The following is an 8,174-nucleotide window of genomic DNA, read 5'->3' on the forward strand; positions in this document are numbered from 1 at the left end:
AGAGAATGTTGTTGCCGGAATAATCAGTGAATGTAAGTTAGTACTGGCTGGAGGGCATGGAGGGACTTAATGAGATCTTGATTAGCCAGATCAGCAATATTTCATTGTCATTTAAAACTTTAGGACTTTCCAATAATAAATATCCTTCACCTTCAGGATATAGGGCAAGGATCTTGGCGCCAAGGAATTCAGGTGGGCCATTGTCCATTTGCACTGTTTGGGTAACTGTTTTAAAACTGAGATGAACTTTTAGTTTATGCAAGAGGTCTCAGCCTAGCAAGGGATCTGGGTATTCTGGGACCCAGACAAATTCGTGAGAGTCAGTCTTTTGTCCTAGTCAGGCTAGCTGACCTTGAAATTTTAGATATACCTTTGTGGTGCCAGTGGTTCCTAATACTTTTAATTTATTTCCTATAGGGGTTCCGATGGGCCAAGACAGAACTGAATGAGCAGCTCCAGAGTCCACTCAGAAATCAATTAGTTGGCCCCCCACAGTCAAAGTTAGCCTGGGCTCAGGTGGGCATGAGTGCCCTGACTTCCCTAATTATGGGACAATAGAGCTTTCCTTTCCAATTTGGCCTTCAGCTTTGGGCAATCCTTTCGCCAGTGTCCCATTTCCTTACAGTAGGTCCATTGATTTTTATCTATAGGTGGGTAAGACTTTGCATTCATTTTGGTTACTTTCTCAGTCAATACTTCTAATACCTTTGTCAATTTTTAATCTCTGGGATCTTCAAGGTTGTCGAATACCTTCTGAGCTATTTCTAATAACTGGCTAAGAGGCATTCCCTCAAATCCCTCAAGCCTTTGCAATTTTCATTTAATGCCGGGGGCCACCTGAGTTACAAAAGCAATATTAATTGCCCTTGCATTTTCAGTTGCCACTGGATCTATAGGAATATAAATGCAATAGGCCTCCTGTAGCCTTTCCAGAAATCCTGACTGAGACTCATTAGTCAATTGCCTTACCTCTGAGACCTTGGACAAATTGGTGGGTTTTAAGGGCTTCTAAGAACAACTGGCAATACTGAATGAGCACCTCCTTACCTTCAGTTGTGTTAGGATTCCAATCAGGTTGGGACCAAGGGAAATCATGGTTCAGGCATTAGGGATCAGAGGATGAGTTCCCATCAGGATCACGTACCACTTTTCATCCTAGCATATAGATGCATTCCCTCTCCTTTGCCATGAACAAGACCTGCAAAATCTGCTGACAATCATCCCAAGTAGGATGATGGGTGGAAAAGATTGATTCTAAAAGACAAATAATACTTTGAGGATTCTTAGAAAAAGGGGGGTTTTGTTGTTTCCAATTGTAAAGGTCAGAAGTAGCAAACAGGACGTAGGTAAATATTGGGGTAGAGGGATCCTCAGAGTTAGGGATCTGGTGCAGAGGAAGAAGGGCGGGAGTTGAGGTGGAGGAATCAGTTGATTCCAAATGTTGATAACTTCTGGTTCAGATAGGGCTAGGAGGGTGAGAAGGGTATAGTGGTTCAGGAGGAGCAGACATTGGTGCTGAGGGTTGGTAAGATAGCAGCAGAGGTCCTTCCTCCCCGACAGGGAGAATTGGGCATAGCTCAGGCTCAGGTTTTGGTTTCATTTTCAGAGGTGCCAGGAGAGAGGGATTTCCAAATTGAAGCTCTGATGCCTTGAGAAACTTTTTAAGCCAAGAAGGAGGATCGCAAATGAGATCTGGAATCCAAACCTGAATGTACACAATCTGGCATGGGTGGATTGGGGGTCAAAAGACACATTGTTGGATGGCCTGTGCTATGGAGAAATTAAAACTACCCACCAAGGGCCAAATAGGAACCCTAGCAGGCCATTCAAGCTCACAGAAAATACAGAACTTCCAGAATTTACTGGTTCTCCATATCCCTGGGCTGGATCCTTGAAATCTCTGAAATGATTAAGAACCAAGGTCAGGGGAGACAAAGGCTCTGATGATGATACCTTACCCACAGTTATCAATAACTAGTCAATGACAATAACACAACACAGGGCACCACAAGAAAAAGACAAGAAAAACACAAAAACACACACATGAAGCTTCTTGATTCACAGTTGTCTGGCAACCTATAGGAAAATAATTTTCATTATAACCCAAAAGTCCAAGAAGCCACATGGAACCTGCAACAGTAGTTTAAGAGAAATAAAAGAAACCTGAATGTTGGTACTGAGGTAACAGATTCAAATGAGCAAATGGCTCTACAGTACAAATATACCTAGCACAAAACCAAATAGGCAAAATGTCCCAAATGACAAATGGGCTAGAAGCCCTTTCCTGGAGGGTGACCGCTCCAGTGCAGAAGCAACACCATGCTCATCTGCAACTTCAAACGTGTGCACTCAAATTACAAAGAACAAAAGATCCAAATACTTACAGATATTTTAATCCAATTGATTGTTGAAAAATAATGTGGGAAGGGGTCTCCATTCAATCTCAGATGAGCCCCTAAATGTTGTACCCCAAAAATGAGCCCCAAGATGCTGTCCAAAAAACAGGGCAAGACATATTTTAAAAAGAAAAAGAGCACTTTTATTTAAGCTGGCAACCAGTGACACAGTGCAGATGGAGTTTGCAAAGCTGTGTAACTGAGTTAGAATTTGGACAGACTTTTATAGCTCATTAACCACAAAGTACATAGGGGAATGCGGAAGGCTTTTGTTCCCCTTTTCTTGAGGTCAGAGATGTTTCATAGTCAGTGGTTAGCCCTTTTCTTCCTTAAAGTAATTCACAGCCCTTGGTCTGCTAATTCCAGCAACATTTGTCTCTCACAAAGAGAACAAAGATTGACAAAGCAAACAGGTTACTGGGGTGACGACACATACAGAACAGTATGGCAACACTTCAGTTAATTTATAACAATGTGATTGGTGCTCCAGGATGGCTGACTGCAGAAAACAGCTGTGTTTGGGAAGGTAGTTACAAGGTTACTAGGGTGATAAGCATAGCATTGGATGACAAAGCTCTTTTTGCTAATGCACGACAGAGCAGAGCAGAGCAGAATAGAACTGCATGTGCCAGGTTTATAGGTGATGATCAGAGCATCTGTGTGTCTTCTTAGAGTTAGGGTGCTGGTGGATAGGGGAAGCATGTGTGTGCTGTGAACCTGCACTGATCAGTGTCCAGTATAAGTCTAGGTGGCTGGGGAGCCAGGGAGCCAAACCTCAACACTTTCTGGTTTTTTCCACAGAGCTCTGGATCCGAGAACCACCAAATCAGACAGACAGATATCCCGCTGAAAATGAGATTTGGCTAGAGTCTGACATCGTTTTTCACTCAGCATCAGACATACTGACAGACACCCATCTCCTCCCACCTCCTTTGGTGAAGGGAGCGGGTTGATTTTTCTCTCCTGCATGTGTGGTGGGCAGGGAGGGGGCATGGCTTACCCCACTCTTTGGCTGGTTCTGCTTCTCTCATGGGAATTGTACTGTGAGTGAGCCATTTCTCCGTGTTTCACTGTGCTACCTTTGGAACAGAGAAACACAATACATTTTCCCATGGGGAAAAATTCAAGTAGAGTCTTGAGTTGTTTTTTGGTAGAACAGAGCAACTTCCTCCCTGGGTGTGGGGGTTGGAGGGTGTCTAATCTGGCCTCCAAGCTGGATTCCTTCGTGGTGGGTGGGTGGGGGAAGCAATAGGGGGTGGTGATTTACAGAGTTGTAGACTCCTCTAAGCCACTGGCTGGCTAACCCCAGCAGACGCTAATGCTCACCCTCTGCTAGACCTAACCTTAACCCCTGAGGGCCACCCACTGCGCCCCAAATCCTCAAGAACAACATCCTGGTTCCAGACATCCTACTGGAGATGATTTAGCTAGAATCTGACATTCATTGGTCATGGGCTCATCAGAACTAGCTGTCTGAAACCCCTTGTGGGAGGGTGGAGTCATATGAGTCACACTAGACTGTGCTGCAGCCCTTCTAGTGGTCAGTCCTTCTAAGAAGTACTGGCACTGCTCCCTCTTGAAGCTCAGGGGAGGATCTGAAATCAGGCTGCTCGGTGACCCCAACTCCCTTACAGTGTCGGTCCTCCTGTGAGGTAGGTAGTGGGTACAATGCAGATCCTCGTATGAGCCTGAAGAGTCTATGCAGAGCCCAGAATGAAGGTAAGGGTAGGGGGCAAAACCAACATTGAAGGCCCCATGGAGGGAGGGAAGACTGACATCAGGGATTCATTCCAGTGGCTGTGCCTCCTTTTCAGGAGGACCCAGGACAGTCCACGCAGACACCGGATGCTGACCTAGCCCTATACATCCACAACCCTGAGTTCCCCTACAGCCCAAAGAGAGAGAGACAGCAGACAGAACTTTCTACCACCTCTCTCGTGTCCTTGTCTGTCATCAGAGACAGCCACCATCTCAGGTGTCCGGACTTGGGACACCTGCTCTGGCACCCTTGGCAGCAGGTATAAGGGTGGCTCCCTCCTGGCAAGACAGACAGACAGACAAACAGATGGGGATGGGGCTGAAGGTTCCTCAAAGACCTGGGCCCAGGAAAACTTGCCTGTCTGTGTGTAGGAACAGTTCTTCATTCTGCACTTGCCACAGACAAGTGAATGAGTCTGCCTGTCTGTCTGTGTGCCACCTGTGCAGGCCATCTGGTGCTCCCAGATGGCCTCCTTCCTTGGTCATGGCCTTACAGATCTCCTGATCCCTTGGCCCATCCAAGGAGGAGGGCCCCGCTGGGGCAAGACAACACCCTCTCACACACACATGGGGCCCCCCCCAGGAACAGGCAGGGATACATATATATAGCTAAGAGAGGGTACTGGCACTTCAGAATGGTGTTTAGCAGCAGCCAGTAGAGGTTGGAACGGGGCCTAGTGGCCTGCAGACTCCAACTGAAGCCTTGGCCCCACACAGGAAGCCCTGAACAAAAGAGATATACTCCTTGATCTGAGCCGACAGCTGCTCACATTCCGCACCAATGGAATGCCATGCCATGTGGTCATCTGTGAGAGAGAAATAGCCCGACTGTGCCATCAGCGTCCCTGCTTGCCACTCTTCTGCCCAGATGAGACAGTGTCCTCTGGTGGGTAAAATGGACACTTACATCCCCAGAGGCGCTGCCAGGGTCCAGGTGCTCTGACAACCCCAGGGAGACCTTCCCTGCCTGCCAACTCCCAGGGGCAGGAAGATAGGTAGTGAAGGTGGCCCCTGCAGTGGAGGAAGGACTATGCTATGTTGTGCTGGGCTGTACTGTATAGCCAGGCAAGTCAGGCCAGGGCTGCCGGGCACTCAAGGCTCCTGTTTGTGGGGCAGTGGTTAGCATCTCAGGGCACACGTTGTTTCATACGCATCATGAGTCATGGGCACCGGAGAAAACGTGGTGTTGTGATCCTTGGGATAGACGGCATTCTAGGCAGCTAGCTCCAGCCTCTTATGGATGAAAAGAGAGACGGGAAAGAAACACTGGGCTCAGTTGCGAGGCAACACGCAACCCCAGGTAAGACGCCGGTACCCAGAAAAGCCAGTGTCAGAGCGCCTTGCCTAGCTTCCACAGTCTAAAACCCTAACGCTGTGCCTAAGCCTAAACCTAAGCCTAAGCCTAAGCCTAACCCTCCCAAAGGGGATGCCATCCCTTTTTCTATGTCCCCATCCCCATGCGACAAGTGCATCCCAGAATTAATGTGTCACGTGCCGAGTCTGTGATGTCTTTCTCTGTCTCTGTCTCCGTGGAGTTCTGAATCCTCTGCTGTGTCTGGGGTTGCAGCTGTGCCCTCTGGTGGCCACAAGATGGAGTAGGCGTCGTCGTCAAAGCGAACTGAAAAATGACAGAGCTTTTAAAAGAGAATCACAAAAGACATCCTGTTCGAAACAATTTGGCTCGAATCTTTCAGTCATTTTCAGTTGGCTGATACCTGAATTCTGCTTCTTTGGGTGAGCAGGTTTCCATTTTTTTCTCAATCTGTAGGTACTACAACTCATTCTTTTGGGACTTGTACCCTGTGTCATCTTCCATTTTCCTGGGTCAAATACAGGGTGCTAGTGAAAGGAAATGCTGGGCACAAGATGAACAGAGTCAGTTATGCTAAGCTACAACATGAGCCAGAGAGCAAAAACAGGCAAAGGGACTGAAGCGGGTTCGTGAATGGCAGACACACAGAAGAATCCAAACAGCTAGATGGATGCATTCACAGTCCAGTGAGCTGAGCTGGGCTGGGCTGAGTTGAGCTGAGCTGAGCTGAGCTGAGCTGAGCTGGTTGACCACCACACTTGTGGATCCCTTGTTTCAAAGTCTCACAGAGCGGCTGGCCCTGAACCAGGAAAAGAAAAAAAATCATCTCTCCCAGAGCTCAAGGACCCGCCCAGGTCTCAGCCACACTAGACTAGCCTTGGGAGGTTTTGCAGCCTGAGTAGGTTATGCCCAGCAAACTTCTTCAATTATGGGGAGTTTACAGCAGGTGAAGTGATTCCAGAGCACTGGTCTTTGCCCGAGGAGAGCTTTAGCCCATCATCCACAGTGGTTAGGTGCCTGCCCAGCTACCTGGAACACTGAAGGTGGCATGGGAGGGCCTAACTGGACCATGCTCAGCAACCTCCATTCAGTCCCAGGAGCCGAGGGCATTGGAGATGATTTCCAACATGTCCAGGGGAAGCCTTAGAAAAACACTTGAAACACAAAAATATAGGCAAATGACAAACAAAAGACCAAAATGCAAGCTCAGACCTCCAGACCAACAAAGCCTCGGAGCAATGTACGTAGAAGAAAATATGTGCCATACACTTCGAATACCTGTAATAATAGCAACTGAAATAAAGAAGCAACTCTGAGAAGCTTTAAAGGAATTCAAACTGGAAATAATCTCCCACATAAAAGAAGAAATGATAAAAGTAATGAAAGAGATGCTGAATACATCTAAAGAAGACACAGTTAAAAAATTAGAGGAACAAAACAAAAAGATACAATCCCTCAATGAACAATATAAGAAACAAACGGAATACATGAAGCAGATTCAAAGAAATATACAGGAAATCAAAAATTCCACCAAAGTTGTCAAAACTGCCTCAACTAAAGTGAAAATAGAATTTTAGACCTCGAAGACAAGATTGCAGCTAGTGAACAGGAAAGGAAAGATCTTTTAAAAATGACAAGGAATCAAGAAATAACAACTCAACAGCTGCAACATGATGCAAAGAAAAACAACATAAGATTAATAGGGATAAATTAAAAAAAAAGGGAACAACACAAATGATATCACAAGGATATTCTCAGAAGTCATAGCTGAAAATTTCCCAAACATGAGACTGGAAACTGACATTAGGATTAGTGAAGCATACAGAACTCAAAATAGCCATAACCAAAATAAAACTACATTCAGACATACAATAATTACTATCCCAGAAATCCAACATAAGAATAGAATACTAAAAGCTGTCAGAGAGAAAAGACAGATCACCTATAAAGGAAAGCCTATCAGAATCAGAGCAGACTTCTCAACACAAACAATGAAGTCAAGAAGAGCATGGAGTGAAGTATTTGGCTTCCGGAAGGAAAATGATTTTCAACCTAGACTGATGTACCCTGAAAAACTGCTCTTCAAAATCAATGGAGAAATAAAATGCTTCCATGACAAAGAACAGCTGAAGAATTTCATGAACACCAAGCTGACCCTGCAAAGAATACTGAAAGACAGTCTAGATACACATAGGAAAAAAATCTCTAAGCAAGGTAGACAACTAAACAGAATGGAAAGATAAACATGCAACCACAGAAAGATAACACGTCAACTATAAACCAATATATAACAATTATAACCATTAATGTAAATGATCTCAATTCACCAATTAAGTGAAACAGACTGGCAGAATGCATCAAGAAACAACATCTAACCATATTCTGTCTACAAGAAATGCATCTAATCCAAAAGGATACTCACAGACTGAAAGTCAAAGGATGGAAAACAATACTTCATGCAACAGGAACTGAGAGTGATCTTCACTTGCCTGGGGCCCAGGGCAAAGCAGTTTATCCACGGGAGAAAACTTTCCAGATTCTACCTGGGGCTTCAAGTGGGAGAATATGCCAGGGCAAGGGCGGTTCTCATCCTGGCCACAGCCAAAGCAGGAGCCCTGTTGGTGGACTGAGAGTCCCCGGGCACGTGACACATCTGGAACACAGAGAGCCACATTCATTCTCTGCATGATGCGTACAAGGCGCCTGCC

Source organism: Cavia porcellus, unplaced genomic scaffold, assembly GCF_034190915.1.
Source record: "Cavia porcellus strain 051 isolate PalLab524CR breed Dunkin Hartley unplaced genomic scaffold, mCavPor4.1 scaffold_7, whole genome shotgun sequence".
In the NCBI taxonomy this organism is placed as follows: Eukaryota; Metazoa; Chordata; class Mammalia; order Rodentia; family Caviidae; genus Cavia; species Cavia porcellus.